This window comes from Rana temporaria, chromosome 3, assembly GCF_905171775.1.
Source record: "Rana temporaria chromosome 3, aRanTem1.1, whole genome shotgun sequence".
NCBI classification, from domain to species: Eukaryota; Metazoa; Chordata; class Amphibia; order Anura; family Ranidae; genus Rana; species Rana temporaria.
The window spans coordinates 359,532,830-359,560,781 of NC_053491.1; the positions used below are offsets into that span (position 1 = coordinate 359,532,830).

The 27,952-nt window shown below is 43.7% G+C and overlaps 1 protein-coding gene across 2 annotated transcripts in view; it reads right to left on the reverse strand.

The window, feature by feature from the left end:
- LOC120932694 (sodium- and chloride-dependent GABA transporter 2-like) overlaps positions 1–27,952 on the reverse strand; it is a 131,038-nt gene that overhangs the window by 44,179 nt on the left and 58,907 nt on the right. The window lies entirely within an intron of this gene.

Below are 27,952 nucleotides of genomic sequence, written 5' to 3' on the forward strand. Positions count from 1 at the left end.
ATTAGGGCCTCTGGCTCTAATCATGTGCTTCACAAAACAAAACTTGTAAAACTCCATCCGTAGCCCCGCATTGAGATTAGGGGCCGGCGCATAGAGATTAGGAGGCGGCACCCTTTATGGATGGGCTGCAGCTGGTAGTTAAGTATTTTAAAGAAGAAGTACCATTTTTTTTTGCGTATGCCAGGTTGACAATAGCAGCTTGGCTAAAAGTTTCAACTTATTCTGATACAGACAGATCAGTGGTTGGAAAGACCCCCCCCCCCCCACACACACACACACACACACACACACACACACACAACTTCCCAGTGGCTCCCTTGCATCCCCCCGGTTTGGATACCACCTAGAACAGGGCCGTCTTTAAGGCAGGGCAAAAGGGGCAGCTTAATCTCAGTATAAATACAGCTGTTCTGTGAAGCCCTCATAGGTTTGTTAGAGCACCTTAGTGAACAAACAACATCCTCTTGACAACCCCCCCACCACCCACTGATCCTGCCACTGCCACAGGCAGCGGTGCTGAGACACAGACAGGCTGAGGAGAGAAACAAAGCCTGTCACAGCTGCATCCAACCGTCCATATACTACCCTAGCTTGTCCGTATACTACCCTAGCCTGTCTGTATATGACCCTATCCTGCCCATATACTACCCTAGCCTGTCCATATACTACCCTAGCCTGTCCATATACTACTCTAGCCAGTCCATATACTACCCTAGCCTGTCTATATACTGCCCTAGTCTGTCCATATACCTGCAGATCACAGCTGGCATACCACCACAATTTGTCTTTAGGCCAGGTCCAGTTGCAGACCATGACTGAAGAAATAGGTGGAGAGGTGCCTCAGGGGCAGAGCGAGGGGGCGGCAAAATTAGGTTTCGCCTAGGGTGACGAAAATCCTTGCAACGGCCCTGCTGGAGGCAATTTACAGAACACACTAATTATGGTAGCATAGTTAATATGGAATGTATGTTATCAAACTGTTAAGGGTTCCACTTTAGTAAGGGTTATATGTACATTATCGCACAAAAGTGAGTACACCCCTCACATTTTTGTAAATATTTTATTATACCTTTTCATGTGACAACACTAAAGAAATTACACGTTGCTACTATGTGAAGTAGTGAGCGTACAGCTTGTATAACAGTAAATTTGCTATCCTCTCAAAATAATTCAACACACAGCCATTAATGTCTAAACCACTGGCAACCACTGTGTGGCCACCATTATTTTCCAGCACTGCCTTAACCCTCTTGGGCATGGAGTTCACCAGAGTTTCACAGGTTGCCACTTGAATCCTCTTCCACTCCTCCATGACGACATCACAGAGCTGGTGAATGTTAGAGACCTTGCGCTAGAGGTTAGGTCCGGAGACATGCTTCGTCAGTCCATTACCTTTATCCTCAGCTTCTCTAGCAAGGCAGTGGTCTTCTTGGAGGTGTGTTTGGGGTTGTTATCTTATTGGAATACTGCCCTGCGGCCAAGTCTACGGGGGGGGGGGGGGGGTCATGAGCTGCTTCAGTATGTCACAGTACATGTTGGCATTCATGGTTCCCTCCATGAACTGTAGCTTCCGAGTTCCGGCAGTACTCATGCAGCCCCAGCCCATGACACTCCCACCACCATGCTTGACTGTAGGCAAGACACACTTGTCTTTGTACTCCTCACCTGGTTGCCGCCACACACTTGACACCATTTGAACCAAATTAGTCTTTCTTGGTCTCATCATACCACAGGACATGGTTCCAGTAATCCATATCCTTAGTCTGCTTGTCTTCAGCAAACTGTGTGTGGACTTTCTTGTGCATCATCTTTAGAAGAGGCTTCCTTCTGGGACGACAGGCAGCCATGCATACCAATTTGATGATTTGATGCAGTGTGCGGCATATGGTCTGAGAACTGACAGGCTGAACCCCCCACCCCTTCAACCTCTGCAGCAATGCTGGCAGCACTAATGCATCTATTTTCCAAAGACAACCTCTGGATATGAACGCAGTGCGCTCAACCCCTTTGGTTGACCATGGCGAGGCCTGTTCTGAGTGAAACCTGTTCTGTTAAACCGCTGTATGGTCTTGGCCATCATGCTGCAGCTCAGTTTCAGGGTCTTGACAATCTTCTGATAGCCTAGGCCATCTTTATGTAGAACAAAAAAAAAAAATTCTGATCCTCAAAAAGTTCTTTGCCATGGGGTACCATGTTGAACTTCCGAGTGACCAGTATGAGAGAGTGAGAGCAATAACACCAAATTTAACACAACTGCTCCCCATTTATACCTGAGACCTTGTAACACTAACGAGTCACATGACACCGGGGAGGGAAAGAGGCTAATTGGGCCCAATTTAGACATTTTTACTTAGGGGTGAACTCACTTTTGTTGCCAGCGGTTTGTGAGATACTGTATGTGGTGGAAGTAAAATGGTTAATGCTTCGCAATAGAACATCTTTACAATGTAGATTAAGGTTTATAACTATGGAAGAACCCTGGGCCCATCCTAAAAAAATAACGAAACTAAATTTTGACTTTTAAAGTCAGAATTATTTGTTTAAAAATCTGATATCTGCATTTAAAAGTTAGAATGCGTACTTTTTGACCTCAGAATTCCGATTTAATGAAAACCCAGAACTCCCCGAATTTTGGGAATAAATCTCAAACTTTTTGAAAGTTAAAATTATAACATTAAAATTCTGACTTAATTATCTCAGAATTCTGATTTAATTCTGTGATTAATTCTCAAAATGTAGATGTTAAAAGTCAAAATTCTGAGTTGCAAAGTCTAATGCCGCATACAGACGGTCGTTTTTTGTGATGGAAAAAAAACGTCATTTAAAATGACTGTGTGTGGGGAAAATGTAGTTTATTGGGCATTGGCTGGACATTCAGCTAATCCCACAAAAAAAAAAAAAAATCACCTCTGGGGTAAAGTACTTTTCAGTACATGTGTGCTTGCGCCATCTGCTGGTTAAAATAGTATATTATTACACTGCAGGCACAGAGCAACACAACAGCAGCAGAAATATTGCTCAATGCAATGGGGCATCACTGAGCAAAGAAAAAAAGAAAATAGTTTTTGTCTCTCAGTACTGGAACTGTGCAAATTCTGTCATACAAATCTATAATGTGGATCTCCCTAATGAGTTAAGACTTCATGACTTTGAACAGCAGTGATAGATTTGCATTATTGTCAAAAGGTTACATTTTATAAGATATATTATTGTATTATTGCCATGTAAGCAGGGTAGTTTTAGGTAGACATGTAGGTATAGATGGACTTTAAAGTGCTTGTAAAGTAATTTTTTTTTCTTCTAAATAACAAACATGTTATTAGGACTGAAGCAACTAATCGACATGATCGATTATAATCATAATTGATTAGTTAGTCAGCCGATTAGTTGGCCTGTACACAGAATGCATTATTTGTTTACAAATCAAAAAACACATACAGTGCAGCACACATACAACTCTATACATGTCAGTAACTGCCTGAGAACTTGTGAATGTGAACGTGTGAAGAGCAAATGCCTTATGGGACATGTGGTCCTGGGCAGGAGAAGGAAGTAAGTCATTCTAAAAAATGTTTTACATTGTTTGACAGGAAGTCAGGTAAATCTGTGGGTGTTGTCACAAAAACGGGACATACACTTCTGCCTTGCTAAGACAATACACAGATTGTTATCGGGCGTCGGCTACAAACAGAGAAAGGCTAAAGGCCGTTGAAAAACTTCAGCTGTTCAGAATGAGGCAATTAAGGCCTCTATAAGTAGTCCAAAGGATTACCACTGATGGCTGCATCATTCCTAAGGCTTTGTGAGTAGGAGAGCAGCGTACTGAAAGTCTCCTGAGAAGGTGAGGAGAGGATTGATTTTTCTGTGTGAAAAAAAATCAAAAGACTATTGTTTTTCTGCTGTATGACCAGCACTGTCTACCCAGCAGTAGGCTGTGTTAGATTTCATAGATAGGTTCCTGTGTGGAAGGTGGACGCCCAAAGTGGCTAGGATTTATTTTATGTTTGATTTTGTTTATGCTGTTTGGATGCTTTCAATTGTTTTCCAGCAAGATGGAAAAATAAACCAAAAACGTTGTTTTCAACCGTCTTCGACTGCCAGTCTGTATAAATTCAGTGTGTGGTGAACCCATCCAAGGGGTCACACACCCCGCTACCGAGCTAACCCCTCAAAATTGCTATAGGGGCACTCTATACTATACTGTACTTTCTGGATTGCTATAGGGGCACTCTGAAGGCATTAGGAACCAGAAGCACCAGTGGGGAACCCCAGAAGAGGAGGATCGGGGCTGCTCAGTGCAAAAAAATAAACATTACACAGAGCAGGTTAGTATAACATGTTTGTTGTTAAAAAAAATGAATTTACACTTTAAGGGCTCTGTGCAGGGATGATCAGCTTCTGAACCTAGAGGAGCTGGAGGCTGATAGACTGGATGTAATATAAAGCATTACGAATACTTTTAAAGTAAAACGTTACCAATATTGTGCATTATATTTAAAATGATTCTTTCCATGAAAAAAGTCTCAGCTTTTAGAATTATATTAATATTACATTAATATAAAATATTTATAATAATGTGTTTCAAGGGCAAGTCCTCTGCTCAGGACTGAGGAAGGTATTTACCCTTTAAAGTGGAGGTTCACCCGAAAACGTAATTTTTAACATTAGATTGATGCTCATTTTGTCAAGGGGAATCGGGTAGTTTTTTTAAAATCGAAGCAGTACTTACCGTTTTAGAGAGTGATCTTCTCTGCCGCTTCCGGGTATGGAATGCGGGACTGGGCGTTCCTATTTGATTGACAGGCTTCCGACAGGCTTCCGACGGTCGCATACATCGCGTCACGATTTTCCGAAAGTAGCCGAACGTCGGTGCGCAGGCCCCGTATAGAGCCGCACCGACGTTCAGCTTCTTTCGGCTACTCGTGACGCAATGTATGCGACCGTCGGACCGTGCATTACATGCTCCTGACACCTGGACTCTGTGCTACACTTTCTCTTGGCCCTAAGCAGAGTAGGCTCAGGTTTTATTTAACTATACCCTTTCCACTGCAATTTGGCCACACCCAACAGTTGTCATGACATGTATAGCTGCATGAATGCCCAAGGTTGCCCCAGGTCTTTCACTGTCCTACCAACACCCCTGAGCCCTCCATTATCTTGTGCTGTTGGGGAGCCATGTTAGGGATGGTGCCACTTAGGCCTCGTACACACGACCGAACATGTTTGCTGAAACTTGTCCGCGGATTAGTTTCCGCGGACATGTTCGGTCGACTGTACGGCCGACCGGACCGGAATCCCGGCCGAGCGGACAGGTTTAAAGAGGACAAATGTTTCTTAGCATGCTAAGAACATATATAAAAGCAGAAAAATAAAAACCGCTCGTACAGAGCTGATATAAAGTCCTGCAGCAGCGCTGCAAACCACTGGTTTGATGTGTATGCTGTGTATGCTGACTCGATCAAAGAAAACAATAATATGTGCTCCAATCACCAATCAGGATTTCACCACGTGGGGGGATAAAGGGTCCCCTTTGGGGAAAGAACTCACCAGATGGCTACTTTAAAACCGCATATGATATAATGTATCGCTGTCAGATGGTAGATTGGAACAGCATACCCCTTTCCTCGATCACCGCATAGATTTCCACTCTCCAAGTAATAGCAGTTTATGTAAGGGAAGAAAATATCCACATAGCGCAATATAGTTTTGATGATGTTTAATGTAACCCAAAACATACATGCGTATCCCCTTTAAAAAACATGCGTACCAGATCAGTGAAATAGTCAGGCAAAATGTATAACAGGTATGGGTGTTTGTGTCACTCTCACTGTTTCTCGGGACCCCTGAAGACCGCTTGGATATCTTTCCTGTGGCTTGCTTCCTGGTTCCCTTCCACGAGTGGAGCGCACAACGTCACTTCCGGTTTAGGATGCTGGATAGCAGCTCTGACGTTTCGTCCGTTCGGACTTCCTCTTAGAGCATGCCTATCACAGTCATCCACCGGACTTTAGTAGTATTGCTCCGCCCCCCGACCAATGACAGAGCTCCGGCCGGTGTAGACACATCCTCCGTGTGTCATTGGTACAGTCCTCTCCTCCGGGCGCCGTCTTAGCCACGCCCCCGAAGGGGAGGAGCCATGCGGGACATAGCTTTGTACTGCGCTCCAGTTTCACTCACTGTTCTCCCCATAGAGCGAATTTGTGTGTGAAGATAGAGAGGTAGCAGTAAATACTACTACATACAGGGGCCAGCACTGAACAAGGAACTTCAGCGCCTAGCATTTTAATACAGTGAGGAGATATCTGCATCTGTATAAACGCTTATGTCAAATAATGTGTGACCTGAGAGCAATTAACCCTGAGTGTCACACATAACCTCAGCAGTATTACTGTGAAGTTTTGTACTCATCTATGTGATACACTGTAGACACATAGTAAGCATAAATGTTAACATACATTAAGCTGGATTCAATCATTATTCAATCATTCAATATTAAATACATAAAGAAACTTAAATGATATATCCATAAATATATATATGTACATATACATACAAAATAAATTATATATATATACAGTTAAGAATATGGTACATATATATAAAGATATTAATAAAAGATTGTTTAAAAAAAAATATATATATATAGACCATGATTTTATGAAATCTTATAAAAGATATAAAAATGCAGCATTATTATATATATTAAAAATATATTAAAAATATATTTTAAAAAAAGTAGACCAAATTAGAAATCTAAAAAATAGAAATCTAAAAAAATATATTAATTTTATATAGATAGAAATCTAAAAAAATATATATACATATATAAAAAAAATATATATATATATAAACTGTAAAATAAATTACGTAGAAACACAAAATTGCCACACCTATAAAATGGAGGATGTATATGTATATATAAATATACGTACATAAGTATATCCATTAGACATATTGGAATCTAAGTCTAACCTTATGTGAAACTATATATCCATATTGGACCAGCAGACCTTTTAGGGTATATAGCATTATACAAATAGTCCATTCTAATCATTATAATGTGCAACACTGTATATTTAATATGCATGGGATATGTTCATTGGAATTTACATGCGAAATGGAACTTAAATGAAGGATGTCTATCAGGTGAGCCAAAATGTCTGAGGTAATGGTGAGCTTATTAGAACCCCCTTTGTTATCCTATATGTTTTGGCTACCCCTTTGATCGTGCTTAAAAGGACTCTTACTCTTGCATGTCATGACTCTATGTTTGTCTATTTCCATTTAAGTGTCACTGATAAAGCAATTAATGTCCAGCTCAACGTTTAATCCTTTGGGCATTAATACATCCGTCAAAAAAATCCAGTTTGTTTCTCTTTTTGAAAGTTCTCGTACTCTATGGGAGCCTCTCCAGTGGGTTTCCACATGTTCGATCCCCCAAAATTCCAAACCGGATGGATCTTGGTTATGTTTTATTTTGAAATGAAGAGACACGTTATGATCAGTGTATCCTATTTTGATATTCTTAATGTGTTCTCCGATTCTGATTCTGAGCCGTCTCTTTGTGCGTCCGATATACAGTAGGCCGCATGGGCATCTGAGTGCATATACGACATGAGTAGTATTACAGGTAATGAACTGCTTTATTTTGAATTCCTGGTGATTTGTTGGTGATGTGAAGCTATCCAAACCTCTCTTCAGTACTCTAACCTCTTTGCACGGTTTACATCTTCTACAGGAAAAGAAGCCATTTTTATCCCAAAAACTTTGGGGTTTAGCCGGTAGGTCCAAGATTTTTTTCACAATCGTATCACCGTAGGTAGGTGCTTTCCTGTAGATGAATTGTGGATACTGAGGTAATATGGGGCCTAATTTCTTGTCCAACAGCAGAATGTGCCAATGTTCATTAAAAATGGACTCTACTTCTTTATATTGGCTGTGAAATTGTGATATGAACCCCCATTCTGCCGGATTTGATTCCTGGGCTGTATCTATCACTTTCTCTTCTAAACATTTGTTTCTAGGGATTTTTTCTACTTCTTCCACAATTTTTTCCAAAAACTGTGGATTATATCCTTTCGCCTTGAACCTGTCTGTCAGGATTTTAGATTGGCTGAGAAAGTCATTATTTATAGAACAGTTTCGCTTGACTCTCATAATCTGACCCTTCGGAATGTTTTTAAGCCATTTTGGGTGATGTCCACTTGTAACCGGTAAATAACTATTTCTATCTGTAATAACAATAACATCAGGTTGACATCCGAATGGAACAATGACACCATCAATTTCTTGGATGTGACTATTTTTCGAAGAAACAACAAATTAGAAACAAAGGTGTATTTTAAACAAACAGATAGAAATAGTTATTTACCGGTTACAAGTGGACATCACCCAAAATGGCTTAAAAACATTCCGAAGGGTCAGATTATGAGAGTCAAGCGAAACTGTTCTATAAATAATGACTTTCTCAGCCAATCTAAAATCCTGACAGGCAGGTTCAAGGCGAAAGGATATAATCCACAGTTTTTGGAAAAAATTGTGGAAGAAGTAGAAAAAATCCCTAGAAACAAATGTTTAGAAGAGAAAGTGATAGATACAGCCCAGGAATCAAATCCGGCAGAATGGGGGTTCATATCACAATTTCACAGCCAATATAAAGAAGTAGAGTCCATTTTTAATGAACATTGGCACATTCTGCTGTTGGACAAGAAATTAGGCCCCATATTACCTCAGTATCCACAATTCATCTACAGGAAAGCACCTACCTACGGTGATACGATTGTGAAAAAAATCTTGGACCTACCGGCTAAACCCCAAAGTTTTTGGGATAAAAATGGCTTCTTTTCCTGTAGAAGATGTAAACCGTGCAAAGAGGTTAGAGTACTGAAGAGAGGTTTGGATAGCTTCACATCACCAACAAATCACCAGGAATTCAAAATAAAGCAGTTCATTACCTGTAATACTACTCATGTCGTATATGCACTCAGATGCCCATGCGGCCTACTGTATATCGGACGCACAAAGAGACGGCTCAGAATCAGAATCGGAGAACACATTAAGAATATCAAAATAGGATACACTGATCATAACGTGTCTCTTCATTTCAAAATAAAACATAACCAAGATCCATCCGGTTTGGAATTTTGGGGGATCGAACATGTGGAAACCCACTGGAGAGGCTCCCATAGAGTACGAGAACTTTCAAAAAGAGAAACGAACTGGATTTTTTTGACGGATGTATTAATGCCCAAAGGATTAAACGTTGAGCTGGACATTAATTGCTTTATCAGTGACACTTAAATGGAAATAGACAAACATAGAGTCATGACATGCAAGAGTAAGAGTCCTTTTAAGCACGATCAAAGGGGTAGCCAAAACATATAGGATAACAAAGGGGGTTCTAATAAGCTCACCATTACCTCAGACATTTTGGCTCACCTGATAGACATCCTTCATTTAAGTTCCATTTCGCATGTAAATTCCAATGAACATATCCCATGCATATTAAATATACAGTGTTGCACATTATAATGATTAGAATGGACTATTTGTATAATGCTATATACCCTAAAAGGTCTGCTGGTCCAATATGGATATATAGTTTCACATAAGGTTAGACTTAGATTCCAATATGTCTAATGGATATACTTATGTACGTATATTTATATATACATATACATCCTCCATTTTATATGTGTGGCAATTTTGTGTTTCTACGTAATTTATTTTACAGTTTATATATATATATATTTTTTTTATATATGTATATATATTTTTTTAGATTTCTATCTATATAAAATTAATATATTTTTTTAGATTTCTATTTTTTAGATTTCTAATTTGGTCTACTTTTTTTAAAATATATTTTTAATATATATAATAATGCTGCATTTTTATATCTTTTATAAGATTTCATAAAATCATGGTCTATATATATATATTTTTTTTAAACAATCTTTTATTAATATCTTTATATATATGTACCATATTCTTAACTGTATATATATATAATTTATTTTGTATGTATATGTACATATATATATTTATGGATATATCATTTAAGTTTCTTTATGTATTTAATATTGAATGATTGAATAATGATTGAATCCAGCTTAATGTATGTTAACATTTATGCTTACTATGTGTCTACAGTGTATCACATAGATGAGTACAAAACTTCACAGTAATACTGCTGAGGTTATGTGTGACACTCAGGGTTAATTGCTCTCAGGTCACACATTATTTGACATAAGCGTTTATACAGATGCAGATATCTCCTCACTGTATTAAAATGCTAGGCGCTGAAGTTCCTTGTTCAGTGCTGGCCCCTGTATGTAGTAGTATTTACTGCTACCTCTCTATCTTCACACACAAATTCGCTCTATGGGGAGAACAGTGAGTGAAACTGGAGCGCAGTACAAAGCTATGTCCCGCATGGCTCCTCCCCTTCGGGGGCGTGGCTAAGACGGCGCCCGGAGGAGAGGACTGTACCAATGACACACGGAGGATGTGTCTACACCGGCCGGAGCTCTGTCATTGGTCGGGGGGCGGAGCAATACTACTAAAGTCCGGTGGATGACTGTGATAGGCATGCTCTAAGAGGAAGTCCGAACGGACGAAACGTCAGAGCTGCTATCCAGCATCCTAAACCGGAAGTGACGTTGTGCGCTCCACTCGTGGAAGGGAACCAGGAAGCAAGCCACAGGAAAGATATCCAAGCGGTCTTCAGGGGTCCCGAGAAACAGTGAGAGTGACACAAACACCCATACCTGTTATACATTTTGCCTGACTATTTCACTGATCTGGTACGCATGTTTTTTAAAGGGGATACGCATGTATGTTTTGGGTTACATTAAACATCATCAAAACTATATTGCGCTATGTGGATATTTTCTTCCCTTACATAAACTGCTATTACTTGGAGAGTGGAAATCTATGCGGTGATCGAGGAAAGGGGTATGCTGTTCCAATCTACCATCTGACAGCGATACATTATATCATATGCGGTTTTAAAGTAGCCATCTGGTGAGTTCTTTCCCCAAAGGGGACCCTTTATCCCCCCACGTGGTGAAATCCTGATTGGTGATTGGAGCACATATTATTGTTTTCTTTGATCGAGTCAGCATACACAGCATACACATCAAACCAGTGGTTTGCAGCGCTGCTGCAGGACTTTATATCAGCTCTGTACGAGCGGTTTTTATTTTTCTGCTTTTATATATGGACTATTTTATTTAAGCAGCTGCTTTTATTGTTTATATGGTGTTTTATTTGGACAGATATTATTTCTTGGACCTTCAGTTTCATCCTAAGCGCAAGGCAGTACTTAAATAGGGGGGCCAGTGATTAGTACTTCTGCATACTTCATGCTAAGAACATGTCCGCTGGAAGCCTGTCCGTCGGACATGTTCAGTCGTCTGTATGACTCACGCGGACATGTCCGCTCGGCCGAAAGCCCTCGCATGCGTCAAATCGATTCGACGCATGCGTGGAAGCATTGACCTTCCAGGGTCGCGCACGTCGCCGCGTCATCGGTGCGGCCACGTCACTGAATATCCTGTCCGCGGGGAATTTGGTCTGATGGTGTGTACAGCCATCAGACCAAATGATCCCAGCGGACATGTCCGATGAAAACGGTCCGCGGACCGTTTTCATCGGACAGATCCGGTCGTGTGTACAAGGCCTAAGAAACACAAGAACCACTCCAATATAGTGCTGCTACTGGAGCCAGTCACACATACATGGCCATTGTCTCTCAGGCCTGCTTTCCTCTGTACTGCGCAACCATATTGATTTGTGGTGATTTTGTTAGTGTGGCTACAAATGGAGTGTGGTTTTGTGGGTGTAGTCAGTAGGGTGTCCCCATATTTCATTATAGAAATCTGGTAACCGTATGTTTCAGGAAGTTGAAAAGGCTCAATAAAACAAATTATGTTAGTAAAAAAACTGCAACTTGTAGCTTTTTCTCCCCAGATTTATGTCATGATTAGTCATAATCCCTCGTAATCAGAGATAGTTGATGAGTATACTATCCATATGTGTTCAGCACTATAAAGCCAGGTACCATGAGTAACATACCTTTGGAAGCATGAATGTAAATGTCTGAACAAAGGTTATGCTATATGTAGTTCAAGGAAACTCAATATACACAGATTAGAGGTCACTGACACTGGCCACTGATGGAACTAAGCAGGTAGTGTAATGTCGTGTACAGACGGTCGTTTTTTTTTATGAAAAAAACGAAATTTTTTGTGAAGTAAAAAAACGTTTTGAAACTTCATTTTCAAAAACGACGTTGCCTACACACCATTGTTTTTTCAAAATGCTCTAGCAAAGCGCGGTTACTTTCAGCACTCTTTTCCATTGAAGCTCGCTTCATAACTTGCTTCTGAGCATGCGCGGGTTTAAAAACGTCGCTTTAAACGTCGTTTTAGCTACACACGGTGATTTTTTGTGACACAAAAAACAACGTTTTTAAAAAACGACACAAAAAATTTAAGCATGCACACATTTTTTTTTTTGTCATTTTTCAGAAGACATAAAACAACGTTTTCCCCCACACACGGTCATTTAAACTGACGTTTTTAAAAATGTCGTTTTTTTTCATCACATAAAGTGATGGTGTGTACGCGGCATAATAACTGACCATTTTTATTAATTCAGTAATTCTGTGTTCTTTAGCAGATTGTCAATATCAGTATATATAACAATCTTTGAAAGCATTTTTTGTTTTTGTTTAGGGGATTGAATACATTTATGGTAAATATTTTCCTTATTAATACATAAATAGTTTTGAAAACTCCTTCAAGTAAAAAGGAAATATGGCATTTTAATATTTTTCTGTATATTTAACCCTAAATCCCCTTTCACACTGACAGAGCGCCGCCTAGCAGCTAATGAAAGGGTCAATAGCGCCCAAAAAGCACTGCTGCCGCAGCGCTTTGTCAGCGATGCCCATTCATTTCGATGTGCAGGGGCGGTGGAGAAGCAGTGTATACACCGCTCCCTTACCGCCCGAAAGATGCTGCTTGTAGGACCTTTTCTAACGTTCTGCAAGCGCACCGCCCCAGTGGGAAAGCACTCGGGCTCTCACACTGGAGCTGCAGGGGAAGTGTTTTTCAGGCGCTTTACATGTGCTAGTTTTAGCCCAAAATCTGAGGCTTTTTCCACCTTTTATACATCTGTAAGACCCCTTTCACACTGGGGCATGGGCTGCATTAGCGGTAAAGCACTGCTAGTTTTAGCAACGCTTTACTGATGTTATGGCAACCCTTTTCGCCCACTAGCAGCCAAATAAAGTTAAGAGTGCCCACAAAATGCTGCTGCCGAGGCGCTTTGCAGGCGCTTCGGCAGCGCTGCCCATTGATTTCAATGGCAGGGGTGGTGGAGGAGCAGTGTGTACACCACTCCCCCACCACCCCAAAGATGCTGCTTGCAGGTCTTTTTTTACCTGTCCTGAAAGCACACCACCCCAGTGTGAAAGCACTCAGGCTTTCACACAAGAGTGGCTTGAGAGGCGCTTTTTAGGCACTATTTTTTGCGCAAAAACGCCTGAAAAGTGCCCCAGTGTGAAGGGGGTCTAAAACAGACCAAAAAGGCGAGAAATCAGATTACATTGACTGCAGAGTGAGTAACACGTGGAGAGTCACACTACTTTATTGCTTCTAGCAGAGGCAAATTAGCTCTACACACGGCTGTCCACAAGCTTAAAATCAATGCTGACTTTCTTAGTATGCTGAATGAGTGCCATGGAAGCACTGTAATAAATTAAAAATAAATGTCTATCTGTATAAATAAATTTAAAAAAATTATATATTTTGGCTTTAAAAATGTAAATAAAGTTGACCAAAACTCATAATCTCAATGCATTAAGGTGAACTCAAGAAAACAACTAAGCACAGAGATTAAATACTTATATAAAAAAAAGCATTTTACCTGCCAGAGGATTTGCAAGACAAATTAGTAGGACCCCCCTTGCAAATACTGGCCAAGGACAAATATGTATTCACTGCACGTCAATTGACAGCTAGATGGAAGTGAGTCATGTCCTCATAGGCGTGCGCACATGGTGTGCCAGGTGTACCCAGGCACACCATAATCACTCCCTGCAGTGCAGATTCCCCCTGCTGCCCGGTGTCCCTTCCCACATCATGGCTGGCTTGCCTCCTCTCCCATTGGCTACTGCAGTGGGCACACAGATGATATTTCAGGATGAGTGGGGGAAGGGGTAATGTAATTTACTGGCCCCGTCCCTTTCTGAATGAACACAGTGAGAGATCCGTACCGTGCTTTTTAGCTTTCAGGTGCACACCGTAATGCAACAGGCTGCGCACACCTATGCATGTCCTCCAGATCTACAAGACAGTGGGGTGGTCCCAGGGCCTGGCTAGTATAAATGGACCGACAGAGTTCTTGGGTATCTGTTCAAATTGTAAATCTGGCCCCTGGATGGTTAGGACAAGGCTGCATATATCTGTCCATCCTCTGATGCATATGAACAGACCTATATAATATGAGAACAGACATCTAAATTCTCCCTGTGGGTAAAACAAAACTGTTTTAATATTTTCTTCAATTTAGCATATATCATTTTGTGATTTCAGTGCTATGGTTTGATGCTGCCGCTCTGGAATTGCTGTTCTAGACTGTTCTGGGACAAGGTCCTTTTGCACCCAAGACAAAAAACGCCAAAGTAATGGCCCCCTATGAGCTGTGAACTACTTCTGAAGTATAGGTTGCAGGTCCTGGTCTTTTTTTGCCTCCATCATGCAAAAGCACCCAAGGCCACCTTTTCTGCCTGACCCTTGGCTCGGCCTTTGCCTCAGATATGCACCAAGTTTCTCTGACCGACTACAGGCAGTCCCCGAGTTAAGAACACCCAAGTTCCGAACGACTCCTACTTACGAACGGCCTCAAATGCATGGCGAGAAGAGACCCAGATAACATAACAAGCTCCCGGAACATCCTACATCCATGCACAGGCGGAAGTTTCACTTACAAATGCAGTGTTCCGCCCGGAAGTTACACTTATAAATGCAGTGTTCCGCCCGGAAGTTACACTTATAAATGCAGTGTTCCGCCCGGAAGTTACACTTATAAATGCAGTGTTCCGCCCGGAAGTTACACTTATAAATGCAGTGTTCCGCCCGGAAGTTACACTTATAAATGCAGTGTTCCGCCTGGAACTTACACTTACAAATGCAGTGTTCGGCCCGGAAGTTACACTTATAAATGCAGTGTTCCGCCCGGAACTTACACTTACAAATGCAGTGTTCCGCCCGGAACTTACACTTACAAATGCAGTGTTCCGCCCGGAAGTTACACTTACAAATGCAGTGTTCCGCCCGGAAGTTACACTTATAAATGCAGTGTTCCGCCCGGAACTTACACTTACAAATGCAGTGTTCCGCCCGGAACTTACACTTACAAATGCAGTGTTCCGCCCGGTACTTACACTTATAAATGCAGTGTTCCGCCCGGAACTTACACTTACAAATGCAGTGTTCCGCCCGGAACTTACACTTACAAATGCAGTGTTCCGTTTTAGGCCCCGTACACACGACCAAACATGTATGCTGAAACTGGTCCGCGGACCAGTTTCAGCATACATGTTTGGTCGTGTGTAGGCGCGAGCGGGCCGAATTCCAGCAAACATTTGCCCGCCGAGCCTTTTCCCAGCAGACAAATATTCCTGGACGTGTTTTAAAACCGTCCGCTGGAATCCTGCCCGCACGGACATGTACGGTCAGACCTACCGTACATGTCCGAGCGCCCGCCGTCCCTCGCATGCGTCGAATGACTTCGACGCATGCGTGGAAGCCTTTAAATGGCAGGCCCGCCCACGTCGCTGCGTCATCACCGCGTCATCGTCGCGGCGACGACGCGGACACGCCCCGCGTATTGTTTACGCGCGGACTTCTGTACGATGGTTAGTACAGCCATCGTACAGAAGCCCTCTGGCAGACATGTACGGTGAAAACGGTCCGACGGACCGGTTTCATCGTACATGTTTGCTCGTTAGTACCCGGCCTAACAATCAAACCTACAGTCCTCATTGTGTTCGTAACTCTGGGACTGCCAGTTTCGAAGGCCATTTGAGTGATATTTCCGGGGGGGGCCCCACACTTCTTCTCATTGTGCTCTGTTTTCTTCAGCCGACAAGGTCTTATTTGCTCAGTAATCAATGCAAATCCTGCAAAATTCCTGAGAAAATGAGCTAAAGGAAATTCCAAGAGAGATTATCTTTACAGGCTCACTTTTTATCTAGACCATACATAAGCTAAACCTTCCTATTACCTGTGTTAGCATCACTCAGGCACAGGCCGCACACTTTGGCCTCATTCACATATTTAAGGTAAGACAATAAATGTAATGTTAATGGTGCAGTTTATGTAGCTAATGCCATCATATTTCAATTTTCACTGTACATGGGTGCAAGTATGTGTCTGGCCTCTAATCGCACCTTTGCTTATGCATTTGTGCACATTAAAAATGCATTATAATTCGAGATTTTCCTAGCTTGTGACGGAAAATATTAATTATATGAAGACAGGAGGCGAGTATCTTATGCATTATCTTTCTTTAATAATGCCCATAGCAGAAATACAGTAAACATTTATTGTAACTTAAAAAATTCAAAGAACTACCCTTCCCAGCAGTCCCTGGGCCAGTGTAGCCCCTCCCAGACCGTAGCCTATATAAGGGACTGTCTGAGGTAACCTATTCCTCTTTCTTCATGCGAATTAGTGTAAACAGGAACCGAAAGTCCAATTAGACATCTCCTCGGCTGCCGGGAACCTTCCGACCGGAACACAACATCCGAATCTGGAGGAAACGAAAGGACAAGGCCAACACGGACCAACTTCATCCGGACCACCTTCATCCCAACGGGGACTATAGGAAACCCAAACCATTCGGAGCCGACCGGTCAGTTGTCCTCAGGAACATGGACCAACGGATTCAGTCAACGGCATCCCGACTCCGGATCTGGAACGCAGTAGGAACCTCTATCTGCGGTGAACTAAACCCATGGATCGAAACGGACAGCAATCCCAACGGGGATAGTGAAAACGAACTCCCGGGGCGTACCAGCCTCCGACTTGCAGGGTGCGTGGTTCATCAGTCTAGAACGAGAGAGAGACAACCTCGTGACAGGGTTGGGTTGGGAGGGAAGATACTCGCCTCCTGTCTTCATATAATTAATATTTTCCGTCACAAGCTAGGAAAATCTCGAATTATACATCAGACAGGAGGCTCATATCTTATGCAAGTTCAAAGCTATAACAATGCATATGACCAATAACAATCAAAATAATCCACAACACTGACATAGATATGTGTACCTCCTGTTCAAAGCGGGATTGGCGGAAAAGCGGTCGCTGACAACAGTCCGCCGCTATAGTAAGTCACAGAGGAAACCGGGAAGAGAGGATTAACGTAGGAAACGAGGAGTTGAAAGACTTGCGAAGATCGCAGCGAGGCTGTCAAGGACATATAAGTCTGTAGACAGCGGACCACATACAGTTGTGGATGTGCGGGGAAGAACGGGTAGAAAACCGATTGAAGTACCGTCTGGTCCAACGCACGACGGAAAAAGACTTGAGTCTCTGAGGCGAGGAATGACGCCTGGATATGTCCAAAGCCTTGACGTCTGACCCACGATGATGGAAATCAGACACAAGAAGACAGTAAGCTCGAAAGACAGTAACCTCAAAACAGAGTGTCAACGTCCCCCAGCCCGAGAACATGATCATGACCTTGGAAAAATCCCAAGTGTGCTGGTACATTGGGCGATTTAAACTTAACGCCTTCAAAATTGACACACCAACGGATCCAAAGAGTCCGCCAGATAATTGGCTATTACAGACCCTGGCGCTTGAACGGGGTCGACCCGTCGTTGATCACACCAAGTAACCCAGAGTCCCCAGGTAGATCGAGATGCCGATCTAGTCCCGGGGCCCAGTCCAAGGCAGGGAATCCCTAGCTGTTCCCGAAAGGTCGTAGTCTGCGACCGGAACCCCGATACCAACCATGTGAGGAGAGGTAGGATGTGCTTCGTGAGTAGAGGGTGCAGATCCCCGTTCGGACCAGCGAGGAGGTGGGGGGAATGAGGAAACAACCTGGGGAGTTCCACCGTCATCCTCAGAAGGAGGGGAAACCATGGCTGCGTCGGCCACCACGGAGTGAACCGCACGACTGATGCCCTCCGGCTCGCTAAGTGAAGGAGGACCCTGAGGGTCACCGGGAACAGGGGAACGCGTAATGTGTCCCCTGTGACCACGTTTGGTGGAGGGCGTCCACATGGTGCGCCTCCGGATCCGGCCTCCGGTTGTAAGAGCGTGGAAACTGGTGGTTGATACGGGGAACGAACAGGTCCATAGAGAAGGATCCGCGAAGTGAGCGAGGATCAGGGACCCTGACCGGTGCGGTCGCCAATCGTTGGAATCGGTCAGGTAACGAGAATCCAATCTGCCACCCTATAGGGATAGTCTGTGGCATATCCCGCAATCGGGACGATGTTGCATTCCAGGCAGAAGTGCCCGAAGTCTTACTAGATCCGCTAGGATTCTGGATCAGGGGCCCACCAAGCGATCGACGTACCGGACTGCGGGTACGTTGTCCGAACGCAATAGCACACAGCAGATGGACGTGCGTGGCAACAGACTTCCGATGGCAAAAAAGGCCGTCAGGGGTGTACGTGTTGATGTGCAGCCGAGGGTTCTCTGCGGACCACGTCCTACCGGAGGACGAGGGACTGCACCGAGCACCCCAGCCGAGGCGGCTGGTATCCGACCCTATGACGAAATCCGGTGAGGAGTTGAAAATGTCTCGCCGTTCCGTTTGACGGCATGACGTAACCACTACCGTAGGTCCACCATGGCTTCACTTAGTTTGTATAGCGAAGCCCCTAGCGAAGATGTAGAGTCTCGAGTCTCTGGAGGGTTCGACAGTGAAGAGGGGCTGGAGAGTGGCCTGGATTGACACCGGGAACAGGCCGACTAAGCGAGTCAGTCCGCGTAAGGACACCCGCTGCTGCCCAGCATGATACTGATGTCTTTGCGGATGGCGGCTAATTGGGTATGGGTAGCCGAAGGATCGCTCGGTTGGTGTCCACCAAGAACCCCAAAAACTCTATCTCCTGAAATGGGGAGATAATAGGTGTTCGTGATCTATGAGGAGTCCCAGATCGCGAAGCGGTCCGACCATCCAGGAGGTGTGTTCGCTCGCTAGGCGAGGGGAACCAGCCATTAGAAGTAGGTCGTTCAAGTAGATGTTCAACCTCACCCTTGTTCCACAGGGCAGTAAGTTGGTGAGATTTCTCAAGCTCCCACCGGACGAAAAACCGCCTTTCTTCTTCCTGATCGGGAAGATGTTGTTGAGGAAGTTCAAAGAGAGCGGGTCCATCTCTACTATCGGCTGTTTGGTCCAAGGTCTAGCAACCTGTTGTCCATTAGGACGGTGTTTAGGTTTGAAAAACCGAATGGGATGGTGAACCAGGTATACGCCTGGTAATATAACTCCATTTGTCCTACCGTCTTAAAGATATCATCAATTAGCGTGATCCCATTGTGCTAGGTCAACCGGCTTACAGAGGCGGTAGCCTGCTCACTAAGGCGTAGGGTTAGGTGATAGGTCCAGAGATCTAAGACCCAGTACTGTGAGGTCCCAAAGGCCCTCTCTATTCCCTTCCTGGAATACTGAATGATTATGGGATCCACCTCTGGAGTGAGCACCACCGTATTTGGTAATGGAAGGGTGAGTATTCCACCCTCAACTTGTTCGGTTAGCGTACCGATCGATCTCCGGGTCCAGCATTCGATCTATTGGATCACCTCAGGTAGAGGTGCCCAGTCACCGGAGTGTGGGTGGCCAATCACCTCCTGATCGAAACATGGTACTCCACAAGAGTCCAATAAGGTTTTACCCTGGGACCTAGTGTTGGCGTCGTCATGGAGCGCCATGTGCCCACTGCTCACCTAATCATCATCATTATCATCATCATTTTCATCCTCAGACTCAAAGGTGTTAGCCGCCTCGTACTCCGCGGAAGAGTCCACGAGGAGTCTGGCTCAGTCCGTCTAGCGGATCGCTGCCTCTGCATGTGCATCTCCCCGAGGCTCGGGGGTCGATTGGAGTCTGGGAAGGCAGTGGGTCGGCAGGCCCGGGAGGGTACTGCCTGGGGCATGTTATTTACTTCCCCTGCCGGGGAGTCCGTGGGTCGGCAGTCCTGGGAAGGTACTGCCTGGGGCATGTTATGTACTTCCCCTGCCGGGGAGTCAGAGGGTCGGCAGTCCTGGGAGGGTACTGCCTGGGGCATGTTATTTACTTCCCCTGTCGGGGAGTCAATGGGTCGGCAGTCCTGGGAGGGTACTGCCTGGGGCATGTTAATTACTTCCCCTGCCGGGGAGACGGAGGCCACATTAATGTGACGGCGCATACGGGACGCCATGCCCTACTCAGGGGCGTTATATCCTTGCCGGGAGATCCGGACATAGGGGTGCATGTGGGTTGGAACAACCGATGCCCTGGTAGTCTGGACGGACCTACCGACCAGCTCAGGAACCAGTGCAGCACTGAGGTAGGTAGGGCCTTCCAGGGCTGCGTCCACCACTTCAGTGGCACCAGTAGGGAGTAAAGGATCTGTCGCCAGCCACAGGAGAGGAGTCAGCTGTCTGCGGACAGCACGGCCGTGCAGCACAGGAAGATACGGAAGTTATGTACTATAACTTGCATAGTAATTTCTATAATTCATTCAATTATTGTTATAATTTGTTTATTTATTTATATATATATATATATATATATATATGTGTATTTATTTATTCAATTATATATAAAGTATAGTTTAATAGTTTATATTTTAAAATTTGTTTATTATATATATTTATATATTTATTTATTTATTCAATCATATAGATTGTATAAATTATTTATTTATAGACATTTATGTTCATTGATTTATTTATATTTATTAAGTCAATAATTTATTCATTCGTATAATTATTAAAATTTATTATTTATTTACATGTATTAATATATTCATTATATGTAGAATAGACTACAGGGGAATAAATTCCCAGAACAAGAACTGATGTTTAATGTGACTGAAGGTGAAGGAGTGACAGAAGCAGGGGAGGGGAGGAATTCCCCACCAGCTAGGTGTGAGTGACAGAAGTTAGATGAGGGGAGATATTCCCCACCACAAGGGGAGCTAGACGTGAGGCTCGGGGCCGTAGTCTCGCGAGACTACGGCCTAACGTGATTCGCATAGATCAGTGAGATCTACACAGAGTTCCAACCATACAGCCGCCCGCACCCTGGCGTGGCGGCGATGGGGAGAGACGGCCTAGCACACGGAGGATGGGATCCCCAGGACAGGTCCGCAGCAATGGCGCCGTCGATTTGCGACAATAGCGCGATTGGTGCAGGGAGATCCTCACCGCCACGCCCCCCTCAGAGATGAGACGCTCTGAGGAGAAGGAGAAGAAGGGAGGTAGGAAAAAAGGCGCCGAGATGTTAAAATGGCGCCGTCCTACCTCCAGTCAGAAAACGAGCAGTGTGCAGAGCGCACCGGGGGGAAACAAAAGAAGCAAAGCAGCGGTATATTGTAAAATAAACAAATAAAGAAGCCCAATGACTGTAAGATGTACACATCAGAGGAAACCGCGTTCTCTACAAAACGGGTGGCACAGATAGCAAAGTGGGAAAAGCATACAGCAAAAACTAAACGTTTATCATATTAGAAATATCAGTTGTGCTTCATAAGACAGAAGGTTGATAGAACAACACACAGATGAAGGTCTGAGGGGATCAGAGGGTATATACAGATACAGGTGGAAGTTGAAGGGAATAGCGGAGGAGGGAAAAACCTCCGTAGCTGTAATAAAAGCCGGGGTGGGAGGGGGGGGGGGTCCCCAGCACCCTGTGGAAAGACGATGTGACATTAGGATCTACACAAATTAAAAAGGCTGCTGATAACCAAATAACAAGCAAGCCTACATAAAAATTATAAACATAGAGTAATGTACTTATCTGAGTTCTGGCTATGAGCAGAAAGAAAGAGGAATAGGTTACCTCAGACAGTCCCTTATATAGGCTACGGTCTGGGAGGGGCTACACTGGCCCAGGGACTGCTGGGAAGGGTAGTTCTTTGAATTTTTTAAGTTACAATAAATGTTTACTGTATTTCTGCTATGGGCATTATTAAAGAAAGATAATGCATAAGATATGAGCCTCCTGTCTGATGTATAATACGGTTTAATGTTTGTTCACAGGCAGGTGCCATTAGTTGCTTTATTCTATGTTGATCAGCAACGTGTTGGGGTGAATTGATTAAAAATGCAGCACATCTGTATTTTAATGCAAGGCAACATACAAACATGGCTGCAATGTGCATCAGCACATCACAATGAGCTCTTGTGTATAAAGATAAAATAAACTCTGTGTTGTAACAATGCATCGTAGCGTGTGTGCACAACGCACACCATACCATGCACTTACTGATGTGAATCAGTGTGAATCAGCCACTGGTGTTGAATTCTGAAAAGCACCACAACAAATCAAGTGTAGTATATTTTCTTATCAGTGTCCAGTAGGGGTGATCAACCGTCATTCTGGCCTTTTTCATAGGAATGGTTGGCTGTATAGTATCCCTATTGATTTGATGGGGGCTCTGAAGGCTAGTAATGGCTGGAACAGAAACTGCGACGCCAATGGGATGTGGGGTACAGAAGTAATTCCCCTGGGGATGATTGGAGGGGCCCAGTGCCTACTAATTTGAATTGGTCTACCTTATCTGGCCATGGGCTGGGAAGGCAGAGGATCCGCGGTGTCAGTACCCCCTGGGTGCTGGTTTCCCCATGGGTGCACTTAGTATCACATGGGTGTGAGAATAGAGCACCGGGTCACAGGAGCTATGCTTTTCAACACTTTTGTCTAAGTCCGGGGGATTTTTTTATCTACCAGGCCTTTGGACCTAGCCTATGCCCTTGCATGGGCACCAATTATTTTTTCTTTCACGTTGTTTCATCCTGCTCTTTTGCTTGGGTCTTTTTTGCTTGGATGGAGGATGTGGGTCCTCTGGCTTACCCTGAAGTCTAGGGGGAGGATTAGGTTCCTTTCTCCCCTGAACACGGGAGTCTCTTTTTGGGGAAGAGCCTCTATCCTAGTACTCGGTCTCCTTTGGCTGACCATGAGGAGAAGGGTCCGCCAGTCATTTTGGCTAGGTGGACCATGTTCAAGCCTTGCCCTTGTCAGGAGCCTTGTGCCTCAGGGGCTGGACAAAAGGCACACCTTTAAGTGCACTCTTTATGTGTGTTTCACGTGCACTTTTTTTGTTCACTTACAGATGTTTGTTTTTGAGCACCACCCCATGCGGTGTGTAAACCCATGCATTAATGTAATGTGCCTTAATTCAGTCCATTCGATTTGTCAACCCATCAACCCTTATGCAGAACACATCGTCATGTATGGGCGCCACATTTATGATATCCTCATGATCTAGCATAGTGAAGAGGACAAGCTATTTCAATTCATTAAATATTGTAACACCAACCCTTTCGGGATACACTTTTCTTCAGTGATGGATGATCAAAATGTACTCACATTCTTGGATGTTGACCTCCTTCATGATGATTTGGCCCATTTTTTCTCTAAGATTCATTTCAAACCAACGGCTGCCAATTTATACCTACACAATAAAAGCTGCCATCATCTGGCCTGGAAATGCAACATTACAGTCAGACAGTTCTGCAGGCTACATAGGGACTGTACCCTTAAGATTACAAGTACCAAGCTTGTCTTTGAAGCAAAGATTCCAACAAAAGGGATACAGTGAAGATGCCATCAATTCAGTCTTCCATAGATTTTTGGCTCTCTATGATGATGAGTAGGGATGAGCCGAACACCCCCCCCCCCCAGTTCGGTTCGCACCAGAACCTTCGAAGGGCCCGACCGTTCGTGTGAACATTTAGAACCCCATTGACATCTACGGGACTCGAACGTTCAAATTAAAAATTCATTTTAAAGCCTAATATACAAGTTATTGTCGTAAAACGTCTTTGAGAACCCAGGGGACATGTATCAATGGAAACAAAGTTTTAAAAATGGTTGTTTTTTCTGGAGCAGTGACTTTACTGATGCTTAAATAAAAAATAAAAAAATGTAATGTCTGGTCCCTGCAATATGGATGAAAATCATTGAGAAAAATAGCACAGACACAGACAGTACACACACCACGTAGCTTTAGGTGAACACTGCAGAGGACACGGGCAGTACACACTACGTAGCTTTAGGTGCAATCTGCAGAGGACACGGCAGTACACACCAAGTAGCTTTAGGTGCAAACTGCAGAGGACAAAAGCAGTACACACACTATGTAGCTTTAGGTGCAAACTGCAGAGGACACGGGCAGTTCACACCACGTAGCTTTAGGGGCAAACTACAGAGGACAAAGGCAGTACACACACTACGTAGCTTTAGGTGCAAACTACAGAGGACACGGGCACTGGACACTGGCTTTGGCCAATTATGGCTCTCCGTTTTTTGCAAGCTGTGATTGGCCAAGCATGCGGGTCATAGTGCATGCTTGGCCAATCATCAGCCAGCAATGCACTGCCAAAGTCGCAGTGACTTATGGGCTGTAAAAAAGTAACTCGAATTTGGCGCGAACGGCCCAAAACGTTCGTAATTCGACGAATGATCGAACCTACGATGTTCGAGTCGAACATGAGTTCGACTCGAATACGAAGCTCATCCCTAATGATGAGGCCCCCCGATTGCTCTTGATCCACAACGGGCAATGGTCTTGACCATGTTCCCCCTCCCGTCCTGACCTTTAGCACCTAATTTAGCATTCATTTTAAGTCTATTAAGAAGGTAAAATCTTTTTTAAAAAGTCCAGCAACATCAAGAACCTCATTGCCCAGAGCAATTTATCACCTGTCATTGCCACACTTGCCTGTGACCTTCCCACTTTCCTAGCTCTCAAGGGGATGTTCAAATGCAAGAAAAGCTACTGTCTGACCTGTGCATTTGTCAATAACAGGCAACAATCATTTATGGATTCACAGGGCCACCCCTACCCCATTGAAGGTTGGGGGTGGCCCTGTGAATCCATAAATGATTGTTGGATTCACATTGTTGGATGTGTACTGCATGCACTGCTCTTTTGGTATGCAGTACTTGGGTAGGACTGTCAGACCACTTTGAGCAAGATTTGGAGAGCATTTTAGGAATGTGGCGAAAAAGGCCTCCCCAAAATCAGTATATCCAGACATTGTGAATGCAACATCACAAGGATCCCAGCGTACTCAGAGTGTTTGTGATTGAATTCATCACACGGTCCCTGCTGGATGGCAAATGTTTTAAGGTATTGTGAGAGAGAATTATTGGATATTTAGGCTCAACACTATGTCCCCCAATGGCCTTAATGAGGAGCTTGATGTAAATACCATCTTATAATCGTCTTGTTCCTCTGAGCAATTTCATTCTGGAGTTCTGGAGGTCCTCCTTCATCTTGGCCATTATAAGGAGTGGTGTCTGGTATACATTTTTATTCAGCTGTTTTTTTTATATATGTGTGTGTATATACAGTGCCTTGAAAAAGTATTCACACCCCTTGAAAATTTCCACATTTTGTCATGTTACAACCAAAAACTTAAATGTATTTTATTGGGATTTTATGTGATAGACCGACACAAAGTGGCACATATTTGTGAAGTAAAAGGAAACTGATAGTTTTCAAAATCTTTTTACAAATAAATATGTGAAGACTGTCGTGTGCATTTGTATTCAACCCCCCTTGAGTCAATACTTTGTAGTACCACCTTTCATTTCAATTACAGCTGCAAGTCCTTTTGGGTATGTCTCTACCAGCTTTGCACATCTAGAATGTGAAATTTTTGCCCATTCTTCTTTGCAAAATAGCTCAAGTTCTGTCAAATTGGATGGAAAGTGTCTATGAACAGCAATTTTCAAGTCTTGCCACATATTCTCAATTGTATTTAGGTCTGGACTTTGACTGGGCCTAACACAGGTTTTTTTCTAAGATTGCCCTGTATTTGTCTCTATTCACCTTCCCATCACTCTCACCAGCTTCCCTGCCGCTGCTGAACAAAATCATCCCCACAACATGATGGTGTTCAGGGTGATGTGCAGTGTTAGTTTATTGCCACACATAGCGTTTTGCTTTTAGGCCAAAAAGTTTAATTTTACCAGAGTTACCTTGGGCCTCTTGACTGCTTCTCTGATTGATGCTCTCCTTTCCCGGCCTGTCAGTTTAGGTGGACAGCCATGTCTTGGTAGGTTTGCAGTTGTGGCATACTCTTTCCATTTTCTGATAATGGTTTGAACAGTGCTCAGTGGGATGTTCAAAGCTTGAGATATTTTTTTTACAAACTAACCCTGCTTTAAACTTCTCCACAACTTTATCCCTGACCTGTCTGGCGTGTTTATTGGCCTTCATGATGCTGTTTGTTCATTATCAAATCTCTGAGGGCTTCACAGAACAGCTGTATTCATACTGAGATTACATTTCACACGTGGACTTTATTTACTACTTAGGTGACTTCTGAAGGCAATTGGTTCCACTAGATTTTAGTTAGGGGTATTAGAGTCAAGGTGGCTGAATACAAATGCATGCCACACTTTTTAGATATTTATTTGTAAAAAATGTGGAAAACCATTTATCATTTTCCTTCCACTTCACAATTATGTGCCACTTTGTGTGGGGGTATGAATACTTTTTCAAAGCACTGTATATATGACACAGCCACCACTTTATTATTTGCTCTTATTAGGGTATATGACATGTGAAGCAATTCACCCCTTGCTCCTACACTCTGCCATTTGTGGCTCCAGCTGGCTCCTGTTACCAGCACCTAAGACCCCTTTCACACTGGGGCGCCTTTCAAGCATATTAATGCTAAAAAATAGCACCTGTAAAGCGCCTCTCAAGCCACCTCAGTGCTGAGTGCTTTCACATTGGAGAGGTGCGCTTGCAGGACAGGAAAAAAAGTCCTGCGAGCAGCATCTTTGAGGCCGTGCGGGAGCAGTGTATACACCGCTTCTCCACTGCCCCTGCCTACTGAAATGAATGGGCAGCACGAAGTGCCTGTAAAGTGCACCGCAAAACAGGCAATAATAACCCTTTACTCGCAGGGGTTAAAAGTATAACAGTGGTAAAGTCCCGCTAAAACTAGCGGCGCTTACCTGCTAATGCCCGCACTGCCCCTGTGTTAAAGGGGTCTAAAGCTTCACCTAGGTGGATAAAAGACAGCATAATATTCTTATGCATACTTACCTAGGTGGATGCAGCATCAGACTGATGCTGCAGCTGTCCCCCGGTGTCTCTGCACTGAGAACAGAGCCACTAAACACCGCTGATGGCTTGGTTTTCTCCCCTCCTGTCAGTCAGCATCTCTCCTGCTCTGATCCTCCACGCTCATTGGAGCGATGAGCTGTGCAGGGGCAGGGAGCGGCCATCTTAGCGGCTCACTGAGACTGCCATCAGTCAAGGCAGCACTGAAGAAATGGCAGCACTCCAAAATCCATCAAAATTCTTATTTAATAGACGAACATCCCAAGTATTACAAACAGTTCAAATGGTAGACGCGTTTCACACAAAGATGTGCTTATTCATTGAATTTAATTCATTGAATGAATTTTGATGGATCTTGGAGTGCTGCCATTTCTTCAGTGTTGATCGTATGCGGGCACCTGTGATATCATTAGGCTTCCTGTCTCACCCAGAGCAGCGAGTTCTTTTGTTTGGATAATCAGTCAAGGCAGCTGGCGGATCCCGACTTCGGAAGTCTTGGGCCCCATGCACACGAGACGCTGCTAAACTCGAGTTCAGAGGCATTTGGGCATTTTTTTCTACTGCCCCTGAACTCATTTAATGTTATCCTATGTGTCCATGCACACAATCACGTTTTTTGGCGTTTTAAAGCAG